The sequence below is a fragment of the Rhinoderma darwinii genome, chromosome 6 (genome assembly GCF_050947455.1).
Source record: "Rhinoderma darwinii isolate aRhiDar2 chromosome 6, aRhiDar2.hap1, whole genome shotgun sequence".
Classification (NCBI taxonomy): Eukaryota; Metazoa; Chordata; class Amphibia; order Anura; family Rhinodermatidae; genus Rhinoderma; species Rhinoderma darwinii.
In genome coordinates, this window is record NC_134692.1 from 81834062 (window position 1) to 81849870 (window position 15809).

At 43.2% G+C, this 15809-nt stretch overlaps 1 protein-coding gene across 2 annotated transcripts in view; it reads right to left on the minus strand.

Moving 5' to 3' along the window:
- Positions 1 to 15139, minus strand: part of MYO1B (myosin IB) — a 376700-nt gene extending 361561 nt beyond the window's left edge. For both annotated transcript variants that reach the window (XM_075829974.1, XM_075829973.1), the window contains exon 1: positions 14916 to 15139. The gene's annotated coding sequence lies outside the window, so the exon portion shown is untranslated. The remainder of the gene's footprint in view (positions 1 to 14915) is intronic.
- Positions 15140 to 15809: the final 670 nt, after the last annotated feature.

The following is a 15809-nucleotide window of genomic DNA, read 5'->3' on the forward strand; positions in this document are numbered from 1 at the left end:
CTATCTCCTAACTAATCTCATAGGCGCGGACATGCTGAGAACTACAATGTAAATTGTGTTCCAAAACGTTTATTATTATTTTCAAGGTTATTAGCTTTTTTCTAAATATACTAATGTGGCTATTCTAGCCAAACGGGAGGTAACTTTGTTTTCTCTGTAAACAGTGTAATCAGCATCATAGAGTTCTCCTCTTCCCAGCCCAGTGTGATCTCAGCTTTAGGCCAAATTCACACGAGCGTGTGTTTTGCGCGCACAAAAAATGCAGCGTTTTGCGCACGCAAAAGGTCCATAAAAGCTCCGTGTGTCAGCAGCGTATGATCCATGGCTGCGTGATTTTCGAGCAGCCGCCATCATTATGACACTCTGTTTCTATGTTTGTAAACAGAAAAGCACGTGGTGCTTTTCGGTTTTCATTCATAGTTTTTACTGCTGTTGTGCGAATCACGCAAGTCACGCGGAAGTGCTTCCGTGTGCTGCACGTGATTTTCACGCACCCATTGACTTCAATGGGTGCGTGATGCGTGAAAAACGGGCAAATATATGACGTCATGAGTTTTACACAGCGGACATACGCTGCGTGAAAATCACGGACAGTCTGAACAACCCCATTGACTAACATAGGTCCGTGCGAGGCGCGTGAAAAATCACGCGCGTTGCACGGACGTATTATACGGTTGTCAGAATAAGCCCTTAATCGCGGGATCAGGCTGTGTTGTAACTTCAGGCCACAGATCCTTCAACACAGGGACTATGCGCTCCTTCAGGAAGACGGTCCAGCCGTGCCAGGATGACTGTCATTAGTCACATTAGCATATTTAGAAAAAAAAAAAAAAGCACATAACTGCAAATAATAAATGAAACACAATTTACACTGTAGTTATCAGCATCATAGCGCCAATTCGATTAGTTAGGAGATAGGGCATTAATACACTAGTGACAAATCCACTTTAAGAAATGAAAGCGGAATTTTGATTGTTTGCTATGGACAACAAGGACAGTTTTTATAAATCTGCCCCTTTGTGTTTTAAATGCCCCACTATTTTCAAGACAGACAGATTGCTATCAATGGGCGTTCAAAATCTGTAAACCAAAACACCAGGGAGAAGTTTAACAACCTTTCTACGCCAATTATTTGGTGTAGAATAGTCACAAATGCATCAAAAGTAGAAATTTACGCAAAAACGTGTGACTTAAAAAATGTACGCTGCTTTTAAAGAGGCTCTGTCACCACATTATAAGTGGCCTATATTGTACATGTGATCGGAGCTGTAATGTAGATTACAGCAGTGTTATTTATTTAGAAAAACAATCATTTTTGACGGAGTTACGGCCTATTTTAGCTTTATGCTAATGAGTTTCTTAATGCCCAACTGGGCGGGTTTTACTTTTTGACCAGTAGCATATGCTTGTCTCAAAGATTAAGCCATGCACGTGTAAGTACACACGGCCGGTACAGTGAAACTGAGAATGGCTCATTAAACATGATTACAGTACGGGACAGTTGTCCTGCAGCGAGGCAGGGACTCCTAGCGTCGTACATAAGTATGATGCTAGGAGCCCGGCTCCCTGCACTGTGTTCGGTCCGGGACTTGCGGCCGAAATACGTCCGTCAATTACGGACGTAATGTGCTCGTGTGAACCCAGCCCAAGACTGGTGTATGAAACACCAGTCTTCGTAATTCTGCTCCAAGGTGTGTAGAGATAGTCATATAATCCCATAGACTAAGGCTAATTTCACACCGTGTAAATACTGCGGATTTTCAGCAACTGATTTCATTGCGGAAAATCCGCAGCATAAAACAGTAGCAGCAAAGTGGACAAGACTTGAACAAATCTCATTCACACTCTGAAAAAATGGTGAGCGGAAAAACCACTCAAATTGACATGCGGTGAGTTTTTTTTAACCCACAGCATGTCGATTGAATTTGCGTATTCGCTGCTTTTTTGTTATGGGTTTTTCCCATTAAGTTCAATGGGGAGGCAAAACCTGCAGCATATAGCAGACGTTGCGATTTTTGCAGCTGAAAAGCTGCGATTCCGCCACAAAGCTCGTAACAGAAATATTAAAAAAAATAATAATTATATATATATTTTTATTATACTAATGCAGAATTCTGCACTTCTTCATCCCCCTAGGATGACTTTTCATCCCATGTGACCGCTGCAGCCGTCATATAGGATAAAACTTCATCCCAGTTGGCCAGCCTGCAGGACAGCAGAGGGACGCGTCGCGATGGCTACAAAAGTATGCCTTTTTTTATGTGCAGCTTTCCGCAGCAGACATTCCAGCCGAAAAACGGCACCACAATTTAGTGCAGTTTTTTAGCCGGAATTCACTGTGGCGCCATGGGCAGATACGATGTGTGCTTTTACGCAGTGTATCAGCCCTGTGTGAATATTGCCTAACACCAAATATCTGGACTGTCGAGACACGCATTTTTATATTTCCAATCAGGGCGAATGGACATCATAGAGGAGAGTCCCCTACTTGGGACCACCCTCTAAACCAGAGGGCCCCCCAATTTTCTAGTGGATCAATACAATGATATGAGGAAATATGTTTGGAACAACCCTAATATCTGTAGTAACCATAATGCTAAAAAGGTGACATGGAATCTTTCCACAGGTACAATTTTACATCCTCATGTAAGGGGTAAAAAGAAAGAAAACAATAAGGACAGATTAGTGTCAGATGTTTCCAAAAACATTCCCCTCCAGCAAACTGTCGGTTGTGCGGCCCCTCCTCTGCCAGAGGTACATAATACAATGAATGCCAAGCCCTTTCTGGCAGTATCCTGCCCTCATCCAACTGCACAAGGCGTTGCAAAACGTACACGGAATTCTGCTTTGTTTAGTCAGGGCTACATAATCTGTAGTATTGAATCAGACATACAAAATGTTCTGTAACATGAAACAACAAAACCAACCAGTCTACACATAACTGAAGGTCCATACCTGCACCTAGTTCCCTCATGCAACAATTCAAAACAGATAAGCAGAGCGCCATTATCAGCAACCTTCAGGACCAAACTGAAATCCCACATAATTATAGAAAACATTAGAAGGCCACATTCACACGTGGCGGAATTACTTTTGAATTCCGCTGCGGACAGTCTGCAGTGGAATTCCGCTGCGGACAGTCTGCAGTGGAATTCCGCAGCAGCGGTTTTTTTAATTTGTTTCTATACATTTTTAGGAAACTTAGTTCAGACGTTGCGGGAAAATAATGGTGCAGAAATTAGGCTGCAGTGCAGAATTTTACCACCGCAGCACGCACATTATATTGTGGAGAAGTAGTGGAATTTCACTGCGAATTTCAGCCTTTGCAGTGCAAAAACTGAAATCTCTGGCAAATCCGCTGTGATATCTGCAACGTCTGAATTATCTTTCAAATATGCAAATGTTGCTGCAGATTCATTGCGTAATTGCTCCGAATCCGCACCAACATTTTCAGCGGAAAAATTCTGCCAAGTCTGAACGTTGCCTAAGTCCCTGTTCACATGGAGATTTTTTTGCAGGCAGAAAAAATATCTGACCCAGAATTCCATCACGAATTTTGAGTAAGATTTTGAACTGAATGCGCCCCCCCCCCCCCCTGCAGGTTTTCACTGCATTTTTCTACCCATGGCCATTGAAGATAACGCAAGAACCGCGGACAAAAACAACTATGAAAAACGCTCGGAAATGAGCACCGCAGGTTTTTTCTGCTTCCCATTGATTCAATGGGAGGTCAGAGGCAGAAAGTGCAGCGAAAAAGGACATGATGCTTTTTATTTCTGTGAGCGGCCAAAAGCCCCTGCATCCCATTTAAATCAATAAAGCGCGATTCCTGACTTTTTTTGGCCCCGATTCAGACGTGGTTTCCGCAGCAGGATCAACGCCAAAAAGCTCCATTTGAACATACTTTAAAGATTAATAATATGCCGCAACTTTAGTTTAATCCCTTCCCGACATTTGTCGTATGGATACGGCAAAATGTGGGAAGTACTAGCTTTTCATGACGTATCCATACCATCCCCGGGTTTCGGCTGCATCTTATAGCAGACACCCTGGGTTAATGGCAAGGACCGAAGTTTGCTCCGATCCCCGCCATTAACCCCTTAAATGCCGCTGTCAAATGCGATCGCTGCATTCACGTTGTTTGCAGCTGATCGGAACCCCTGCGATAAAATTGCAGGGGTTTCGGTGGCTGCAATGGCTGTGGATGTCAACTGTATATTACAGCTGACATCCACCTGTAACGGCAGGAACCGAAGCAAGCTCTGACCCCTGCCATTAACCCCTTAGATATAGCGATCGGAAGCAATCGCTGCATCTTAGAGGTAGCTACTTACCTGCAAACGCCGATGCTGCTGCAGAATCAACTGTAGCCTCTGGTGCCGACACGATGCAGGACCTGTGAGTGACGTCACAGATCTGCACTGTCACAAGCTGGGCGTTCTGAAGAGAAGAGGATGATACTTCTCATCAGAACGCCCAGCTAGTAAAAGTAGTAAACACGCCCCGATGTACGCACATAATACACGCCCAGTTGTACTTTTACTTTTCAACACGCCCAGTTGTACTTTTGCAAGCCTCATTTGCATAAATACGAAAATGGTCATAACTTGGCCAAAAATGCTCGTTTTTTAAAAATAAAAACGTTACTGTAATCTACATTGCAGCGCCTATCTGCTGCAATAGCAGATAGGGGTTGCACAATCTGGTGACAGAGCCTCTTTAACATCACCCATATGTCTACTTTAGATTGGCATCGTTTTTTGAACATCCTTTTATTTTTCTATGACATCACAAGGCTTAGAACTTTAGCAGCAATTTCTCACATTTTCAAGAAAATTTCAAAAGGCCATTTTTACAGGTACCAGTTCAGTTGTGAAGTGGCTTTGAGTGCCTTATATATTAGAAACCCCCAAAAAGTCACCCCATTTTAAAAACTTCACCCCTCAAAGTATTCAAAACAGCATTTAGAAAATGTCTTAACCCTTTACACATGTCACAGGAATTAAAGCAAAGTAGAGGTGAAATTTACAAATGTCATATTTTTTTGCAGAAATAAATTTTGAATACAATTTTTTTTATAACACAGAAGGTTTTACCAGAGAAATGCAACTCAATATTTGTTGCCCAGTTTCTGCAGTTTTAGGAAATATCCCACATGTGGCCGTAGCGTGCTACTGGACTGAAGCATCGGCCTCAGAAGCAAAGGAACACCTAGTGGATTTTGGGGCCTTATTTTTGTTAGAATAAATTTTAGGCACCATGTCAGGTTTGAAGGGCCCTTGGCGGTGCCAAAACAGTCAAAATCCCCCAAAAGTGACCCCATCTGGGAAACTACACACCTCAAGGAAATTATCTAGGGGTACAGTGAGCATTTTGACCGCACAGGTTTTTTACAGAAATTATTGGAAGTAGGCCGTGAAAATTAAAATCAACATTTCTTCAAAGAAAATGTAGGTTTAGCGATTTTTTTCTCATTTCCACAAGGACTAAAGGAGAAAAAGCACCGTAAAATTTGTAAAGCAATTTCTCCCGAGTAAAACAATACCCCACATGTGGTAATAAACGGTTGTTTGGAGACACGGCGTGGCTGAGAAGGGAAAGAGCGCTATTTGGCTTTTGGAGCTCAAGTTTAGCAGGAATGGTTTGCGGAGGCCATGTCACATTTACGAAAACCCTGAGAAGACAAAACAGTGGAAACCCCCCACAAGTGACCCCATTTTTTTGGAGACTACACCCATTGAGGAAATTATCTAGGGGTATAGTGAGCTGTTTGACCCCACAGGTTTTTTGCAGAAATTATTGGAAGTAGGCCCTGAAAATAAAAATCAACATTTCTTCAAAGAAAATGTAGGTTTAGCTTATTTTTACTCATTTCCACAAGGACTGAAGGAGAAAAAGCACCACAAAATTTGTAAAGCAATTTCTCCCGAGTAAAACAATGCCCCACATGTGGTAATAAACGGCTGTTTGGAGACACGGCTTGGCTTAGAAGGGAAAGAGCGCTATTTGGCTTTTGGAGATCACATTGAGCAGGAATGGTTTGCGGCGGCCATGTCACATTTGCAAAGCCCCTGAGGGGAAAAAACAATGAAAACGCCCAAAAAGTGACACCATTTAGGAAACTACACCTCTTGAGGAATTCATCTAGGCATTTTGACCCCACAGATGTTTCATAGAATTTATTAGAATTGGGCAGTGAAAATAAAAACAATCCTTTTTCTTCAATAAGGCCTCATGCACACGACCGTAAAAACTCCCGTTATTACGGGTCGTAATCACGACCCGTAATAACGGGCTCATAGACTTCTATTGGCGACGGGTGCCTTCCCGTTTTCTCACGGGAAGGTGCCCGTGCCGTTGAAAAAGATAGAACATGTCCTATTTCAGGCCGTAATAACGGCACGGACAGTCCATAGAAGTCTATGGAGCTCTCGTAATAACGGGTGGCTACATGTGTGCACCCGTCATTACGGCAGCGTTGCTAAGCGACGTCAGTAAATAGTCACTGTCCAGGGAGCTGAAAGAGTTAACTGATCGGCAGTAACTCTTTCAGCACCCTGGACAGTGACTACCGATCAGTATAAACCTGTAAAATATAAAAATAAAAGACGTTCATACTTACCGACAACTTCCTGCTTCCTCCAGTCCGGTCTCCCGCCCGTTGCCTTGGTGACGCGTCCCTCTCGACATCCGGCCCGACGTCCTGGATGACGTTTCAGGCCATGTGATCGCTGCAGCCAATCACAGGTCAATCACAGGCTGCAGCGGTCACATGGACTGCCGCGTCATCCAGGGATGTCGGGCTGGATGTGAAGAGAGGGACGCGTCACCAAGACAACGGCCGGGTAAGTATGAATTTCTTTAACTTTTATTACAGAAAAGGCTGTCCCTTCTCTCTATCCTGCACTGATAGAGAGAAGGGGCTGCCGATTAGTGCAGTGCTATTTTGCCGACAAAAACGTGCTCGTAAATACGGGTGGAATACGTGTGACACCAGACCCATATTTACGGGCACGGGTTCGTAAATACTGGTGCAAAACGGGTGGAATACGTGTGACACCGGACCCGTATTTACGCCAGTATTTACGGGTGGGAAAAAATACGGTCGTGTGCATGAGGCCTAAGACGTAGCTTTAGCGCAAATTTTTTCATTTTCGCAACAAATAAAGGAAAAAAAAGAACCCAACATTTGTAAAGCAATTTCTACCGAGTACGGCAATACCCCATATGTGGTCATAAACTGCTGTTTGGGCACACGGCAGGGCTCAGAAGGGAAGGACCGCCATTTGGAGTGCAGATGTTGCTGGATTGGTTTCTGGGCGCCTGTGGGCCCAAAACAGTGGAAACCCCCCAGAAGTGACCCAATTTTGGAAACTACACCCCTCAATGCATTTACCTACGGGTGTAGTGAGCATGTTAACCCTGCAGGTGTTTTGTAGAAATTAGTGTGCACACGATGTGGGAGAATGAAAATGGGATTTTTTCCATAGATATGCCAATATGTGGTGCCCGGCTTGTGCCACCATAACAAGACAGCCCTCTAATTATTATGCTGGGTTTCCTGGTTTTAGAAACACCCTACATGTGGCCCTAATCTCTTGCCTGGACAGTCGACCAGGCTCAGGAGTGAAAGCGTACCATGTAAAATTGAGGCCTAATTTGGCGATTTACAAAGTATTGGTTCACAACTGCAGAGGCTCAGATGTGAAATAATAAAAATAAACCCCTGGGAAGTGAACCCCTTTATGGAAACTGCACCCCTCAAGGCATTTATTAAGGGGTGTAGTGAGCATTTTCACCCCACAGGTCTTTTCCATAAATGAATAATAACGGGGTAAAAAAAAACAATAAAATAATCCATAGATGTGTGTTACGCTGTGAAGCAATCCTTTCTGCACAGGCCGGTGTCGCACTGATAAATGGTGTCATTTCTTATCCCCCTTTTGGTCCACACTCAGCGCCTTTGTAGTTTGGGGAATTTTGCTGGGAAAGTGTTGTCCTGGTATAATACGGGCACCGTCGCTTCCAGCAGATATGTTTGGGCCCTCCCTTTCCTGGTTCCCTAATTTTAGGTCCTTGAAAAATCGCCTCTTCAAACAGAAGAAATGTTCTCCTCGGGCACAACTGCATATTTTTTTATTTCCTGACTTATTGGAGCCATAACTAATTTTATTTTTCATAGACGTAGTGGTATGAGGGCTGGTTTGTTGCGGGACGAGCTGTAGTTACTATTGGTACCATGTTGGGGTACATGTGACTTTTTGATCACCTTTTATCCTATTTTTTGGGATGCCGGGTAAACAAAAAAACGCAATTCTGGCACAGCTTTTTTCGGTTTTTTTTTATACAGCGTTCACCACGCGTTATAAACTACATGTTAACTTTATTCTGCGGGTCAGTACGATTCCGGCGATACCAAATTTATAGAACTTTTTCATGTTTTACAACTTTTTGCACAATAAAATTACTTTTGTAAAAAGAATGTATTTTGTCTGTCGCCAAGTTGTGAGAACCATTTTTTGCGGGACGAGCTATAGTTTTTATAGGTACCATTTTTGGATACATGCGACTTTTTGATCACTTTTTATTCTAATATTTGTAGGGCAAAGTGACCATAAAACAGAAACTCTGATAACGTTTTTTACGTTTTTTTTTTACGCTGTACACCGCGTGCAATAAATAATATAACATTTTGATACCTCCGGTCGTTACGGTCGTGGCGATACCAAATACATATGGTTTATTATTATTTTTCAATAATAAAGGACTTGATAAGAGTAAAAGGGGGATTGTGTTTTATTTGATTACTTGAAACTTTTAATGTTTTCAAACTTTTATTTTGTGCACTTTTTTTTACACTTTTTTATACTTTTTTTACACTTTTTCTCAAGTCCCACTAGGGGACTTGAAGGTCCGACGGTCATATTTTTTTTTTTCTAATACATTGCATTACCTATGTAGTGCAATGTATTAGATCTGTCAGTCATTCACTGACAGCAAGCCGATTAGGCTTCGCCTCCCGGCGGGGCCTAAATCGGCTTCCGTAATGGCAGAGCAGGAGACCATTGTGTTTCCTGTTGCCATAACAGCAGTCGCCAGTCCCGATTGCCTGTCAGGGCTGGCGATCTGCTAGTAACCGCTACGATGCAGCAATCGCTTTCGATTGCTGCATCGAAGGGGTTAATGGCAGGGATCGGAGCTAGCTCCGGTTCCTGCCGTTACAGGTGGATGTCAGCTGTACAGTACAGCTGACTTCCACCGCTGATGACGCCGGATCAGCTCCTGACCCGGCGCCATCTTTCCGGCAGCTACGGAAGCCGATCTTGACCGGCTTCGGTGCTAGGCAGACCGGGAGGCCAGTATTAGGCCTCCGGTTGCCATTGCAGCCATCGGAACCCCGGCAATTTCATTACTGGGGTTCCGATGAGCTGCAAACACCTTAAGTGCAGCGATCGCGTTTGAGCGCTGCACTTAAGGGGTTAATGGCGGGGATCGAAGCTAATTTCGGTCCCCGCCGTTACAGCCGGATGTCAGCTGTAAGATACAGCTGAGATCCGGTGATGATGGCACCGGCTCAGCTTCTGAGCCGGTCCCAAACATTCGGCGTACATGTACGGCAAGATGCGGGAAGTCAATGCTTTCCATGACGTACATGTACGGCAAATGTCGGGAAGGGGTTAAAGTTTAAAAATAAAAGTAAAAACAAAGTATTGTTAAATTTAAAAAAAAAAATACACATTCACCTTTTTTACAATAAACATTAAAATAAGTCTCAATACATAAAATATTCACACATTTGGTATTGGCGCGGCCGTAATAACCTTCACAACTATTTTTTTGCATCATTTATGATGTGTACGCTGTAAAAAAATGAAACACTGCTTTCATTCACTTATTAATGTGAGGCGCTAGGTGCGATGAATTTAACCTCCATGTTCCTCACATTAATAGTAATTAACCCCATGTACCTCGCACATTAACCCATTATGACTGAGAAACATGATGGGATTAATTACTATTAATGTGAGGCGCATTCAAAATTCATCACACGTCGCGCCTCACATCAGAAAACGGAAGCATTTTTTTTTATTTATTACTGTTGGCAAAGTATCGAAATTGGTATCGAAATCGCAATACTAAACGAAGTATCGGTATCGAAGTCCAAATTCTGGTATCGTAACATCCCTAAGGGTATGTGCACACACACTAATTACGTCCGTAATTGACGGACGTATTTCGGCCGCAAGTCCCGGACCGAACACAGTGCAGGGAGCCGGGCTCCTAGCATCATACTTATGTACGATGCTAGAAGTCCCTGCCTCGCTGCAGGACAACTGTCCCGTACTGTAAACATGATTACAGTACGGGACAGTTGTCCTACAGAGAGGCAGGGACTCCTAGCATCGTACATAAGTATGATGCTAGGAGCCCGGCTCCTTGCACTGTGTTTGGTCCGGGACTTGCGGCCGAAATACGTCCGTCAATTACGGACGTAATTAGTGTGTGTGCACATACCCTTATAGGTAGTGAAATTTATTAGGAAAAATAAATAAATCTGACAGTTGGACCTTCAAGTCCCCTACTGGGACTTGAAAAGACAAAGTGTCAAAAAAAAAAAAAAAGTTGGAAAACATATAATAAAAATTTCAAGTAATAAAATAAAAAAACAAAATCGTCCTTTTCCCTTAACAAGTCCTTTATTAGTGAAAAAAATAAACAAACCATACATATTTGCTATCGCCGTGTCCGTAACTGCCTAAACTATAAAAATATTATGATATTTATGCCATGCAGTGAACGGCGTAAACCGAGGGTGCCCGTATTATACCAGGACAACACTTTCCCAGCAAAATTCCCCAAACTGCAAAAGGTACGAAGTGTGGACCAGAAGGGGGATAAGGAAGGACATTAATCAGTGAGACACCGGCCTGTGGAGAAAGGATCGATCACAGCGTAACACACATCTATGGATTATTTTACTGTTTTTTTTTTTAACCCAATTATTATACCACCTGACTATGCCCCTAATGTACTCTGCCCAGCTTACATTTCCCCCCACATTATAAACGGAAATACCAGCAATACTCAAACAAATCCAAACTCCAAAAGCCAAATGGCGCTCCCTCCCCTCTGAACTCTACAGCGCGCCCAAACAGCTGTTCACTTCCACATATATGGCATCGCCATACCCAGGAGAACCCATTTAACAATTTTTGGGGTGTTTGTCTCCAGTGGCATAACCTGGGCACAACATATTTGACACTGAAATAGCATATCTAGGGAAAAATTTACATTTTTACTTTGCACCATCCGCAGCGCAATCATTTATGGAAAAGTCCTGTAGGGTGAAAATGCTCATTACACCCCTTAATAAATGTCTTGAGGGGTGCAGTTTCCAAAATGGGGTCAGTTCAGGGGTTTCTTTTATTATTTTACATCCGAGCCCTGCAATTGTGAACCAATACTTTGTAAATCGCCAAATTATGCCTCAATTTCGCATGGTATTCCTTCACTCCTGCGCCCTGTCAAATGTCCAGGCAAAAGATTAGGGCCACATGTAGGGTTATTCTAAAACCGGGAAACACAGAATAATAATTAGAGACCTGTCTTGTTATGGTGGCACAAGCTGGGCACCACATATTGGCATATATATGGGAAAAAATCCCATTTTCATTCTGCAACATCGAGTGCACACTAATTTCTGCAAAACACCTGCAGGGTTTAACATGCCCACTACACCCCTAGCTGAATACCTTGAGGGGTGTAGTTTCCAAAATGTGGTCACTTCTGGGGTGTTTCAACTGTTTTGGTCCCACAGGGGCTTTGCAAATGCGACATAGCGCCCAGAAACCAATCCAGCAATACCTGCACTCCAAAAGCCAAATTGCACTCCTTCCCTTCTGAGCCCTACTGTGTGCCCAAACAGCCGTTTATGACCACATATGGGGTATTGCCGTACTCGGGAGAAGTTGCTTTACAAATGTTGGGGTTCTTTTTTTCCTATGTTTGTTGAGAAAATGAAAAATTTGGAGCTAAAGCTACGTCTTATTGAAGAAAAGGGATTGTTTTTATTTTCACTCCCCAATTCTAATAAATTGTATGAAACACCTGTGGGGTCAAAATGCTCACTACACCCCTAGATGGATTCCTCAAGGGGTGTAGTTTCCTAAATGGAGTCACTTTTTGGGCGTTTTCATTGTTTTTCCCCCTCAGGGGCTCTTCAAATGCGACATGGCCTCCGCAAACCATTCCTCCTAAATGTGATCTCCAAAAGCCAAGTAGCGCTCATTCCCTTCTGAGCCCTGCCGTGTGTCCAAACAGCAGTTTATGACCACATGTGGGGTATTGTTTTACTTTTTCTTTGAAAAAAAAAAAAATAGATTTTAATTTGTACGGCCTACTTCCAATAATTTCTGCAATAAACCTGTGGGGTCAAAATGCTCACTGTACCCCTAGATAATTTCCTTGACGTGTGTAGTTTCCCAAATGGGGTCACTTTTGGGGGATTTCCACTCTTTTGGCACCGCAAGAGCCCACCAAACCTGACATGGTGCCTAAAATATGTTCTAATAAAAAGAAGGCCCCAAAATTCTCCAGGTGCTCCTTTGCTTCTGAGGCCGGTGCTTCAATCTATTATCACACTAGGGCCACATGTGGGATATTTCCTAAATCGGCAGAATCTGGGCAATAAATATTGAGTTGCATTTTTCTGGTAAAACTTTGTGTTACAAGAAAAATGGATTCAAAATTCATTTCTGCAAAAAAAAAAAAAAAAATTAAATTTGTAAATTTCACATCTACTTTTCTTTAATTCCTGTGAAACGTCTAAAGGGTTAAGAAACTTACTAAATCCTGTTTTGAATACTTTGAGGGGTGAAGTTTTTAAAATGGGGTGATTTATTGGGGGTTTCTAATATATAAGGCCCTCAAAGCCACTTCACAACTGAACTGGCCCCTGTAAAAATGGCCTTTTGAAATTTTCTTGAAAATGTGAGAAATTGCTGCTAAAGTTCTAAGCCTTGTGATGTCATAGAAAAATAAAAGGATGTTCAAAAAACGATGCCAATCTAAAGTAGACATATGGGTGATGTTAATTAGCAACAATTGTGTGTCTTACAAGCAGATTCATTTACATTTAGAAAAATGCTAATTTTCGTAATTTTTCGCTAAAGTTTGGTCTTTTTCACAATTAAATACTGAATGTATCGAGCAAATTTTGCCAGTAACATAAAGTCCAATTTGTCACGAGAAAACAATCTCAGAATCGCTTGGATAGGTAAAAGCATTCCGAAGTTATTACCACATAAAGTGACATGTCAGATTTGAAAAATGAGGCTGTCAGGAAGGTCAAAAAGTGGCCAAAGGAGGAAGGGGTTAATAAAGGGTCCCCGGAAAGATCCAGATAAAGTTTACTGATATAACAAGGAACGGTACACACAGTTTTATGAAGACTCCACTTCAAGGACAATAATACAAAGTGCGATAATTTAGTGTGCGCCATTCTTTTTCTTTCCCTCATAATTGTACATAATACAATGACAGTATCTTGGATAATGAATATTACATGAAAGCTATATTCTAATAAGTGGAACTGGAAGCATGGTTCCTATTTCTACACAGACTAATAAACGGATATTAGAAGCGATCTAGGCGGTTTTCTGTCCAGCTGGTTTTGGCAGAAAGAGCTTACATTTTTTTTTTTTTAAGTGTTTAATAGTTAGAGTTTACCCAGATCTTTCCTCAGAGAAATCGCTGTACCCCCCACACTCCTCCTGGAAGCGAATTAGAAACACGCCTGATATGAATAGAAGACACGGAGGTTCTTCTCTGGCCGGAAGCGGCTGGTGGTTCACAGTTTAGTGGCTTTTCCAGACATTCCTTGAAATTTGGGATTAAGATTTTTGTCATGGAATCAGTTTGCCATATGGGACAGTGTCTGTATGTAACGGGCATGTTTTGGCCAGAACATCCATTTGAAGACTCGACATTGCTGAAACTACACCGAGAAGAAATCACCTCATGGAGCTGTGAAGGTAGAAGGTCTCCCGCGGCAGCGGCGCCGCCACACGCACCGTGGAATACTTCTAGATTCCGGCGTAACGTCGTGTCCAGGTAACCAGCAATGTATCTATCGGTTCACAATATGACCACCAACATTGGAAAGGTGCCATATCTCACGTGTCAGGAGTTGTCCTAGATATGAGCGCGCTCTATAGTGTCAGGTATGAGACCCCACGTATGTCCAGATTTCCTGCACGAGACGAACGTTTCTGACCATTCTTTAACCACATACAGACCATTTGCACCACAAGAATCTTGTCGCAATTGTTGCCGAGACACTCCCTAAAACCGGTAATGTCTATGGGCAGCCTATTGGTACTACAGAAAGTCTCTACCTAAAAAGTCTAGATTTGTATAACGTTCTGATGACAACCCCGGATCACGCACATGGTGACGGCTGGCATACGATCGGCAAAACAAATGGGGATTGGACGTTACTTAGGGGAATAACAAACTAAAAATAGGTGGAACATTTCGCCCCAATATGTTTGTACTGGAGCATCTATGGAGTGACTGGCTGTCTAAAATTAACATTGGGGTATGGGGGGGGGTTTATCATTTGTTCTGGCCAGAGGGGCTCACACTGGATCGCACCCTTCATCCCAGGCTGGATTCAGGTCTCTGCGCTGGAAACAAAGGCTCAGGATAAGAACACAGATCATGCACAATAAAAAGTGACGGTCTCGGCGTGTACAGGGTTCATGTCCAGCACAGAGCCCGGGTGCGGACTCCTATTGTCCAGTCCATGCCAGGCAGACGCTCATTACAGCCCAGAGACACGTGCACCGTACCACCCAGTCACAGAAGTTACACAAGTTACTGAGGACCCAATGTCCGTTTATTATAGGTTATACCTTACAGTGATGTGTCCGCGTCTTCTAGTCTAAACCAATCGCTTCACTTCCCTGCGACTATAATCCACAAGGATAAAGTAGAGAGATTGCGTCCAGCCACTCCTGACAGGATGGGAACATAGAGATAACAGTCCGTATCCTGCAGCTCCTCTACCCAGGGAGCGTGTGAATGAATGGGAGAGCCCGTACTTCCTCTCACTGCCTCGGAGAGAGGCCAGTATTGGGAGAGGTGCTAGCTACATCTATCCCAGCCCCTATACCCACCTAGAATGCTACAGCACTCCGCCCCCGTCCCAAGCAGATGTGCACACAGCGCCGCCAGGTGGACACCCGGAATATTTCCATGTATGTGTAGAATCAGAAACGAATCTGTGCGGGTATGTTCACACGCTAGCTGTCATTTACGTGTGAAAAGACAGACTGCTTTCAAGAGAAAACAGCTGCCTCGTTTCACACGTAAGGGTATGTTCACACGCACTAATTGCGGACATAATTCGGGCGTTTTTGGCCCGAATTACGTCCGAAAATAGCGCTGACAAACATCTGCCCATTGAAAGCAATGGGCAGACGTTTGTCTGTTCACACGAGGCGTAATTTACGCGCCACTGTCAAATGACGGCGCGTAAATAGACGCCCGCGTCAAAGAAGTGACCTGTCACTTCTTTGGCCGTAATTGGAGCCGTTATTCATTGACTCCAATGAATAGCAGCACTAATTATGTCCGTAACTGACGCGGCGTTCAAGCGCCTGCACATGCCGTTACGGCTGAAATTACGGTGATGTTTCCTCCTGAAAACATCCCCGTAATTTCAGCCGTTACGGACGCTGCCGTGTGAACATACCCTATGGTCTGGAACGAGGCAGCTGTTTTCTCCTGAAAACAGTTTGTCTTTT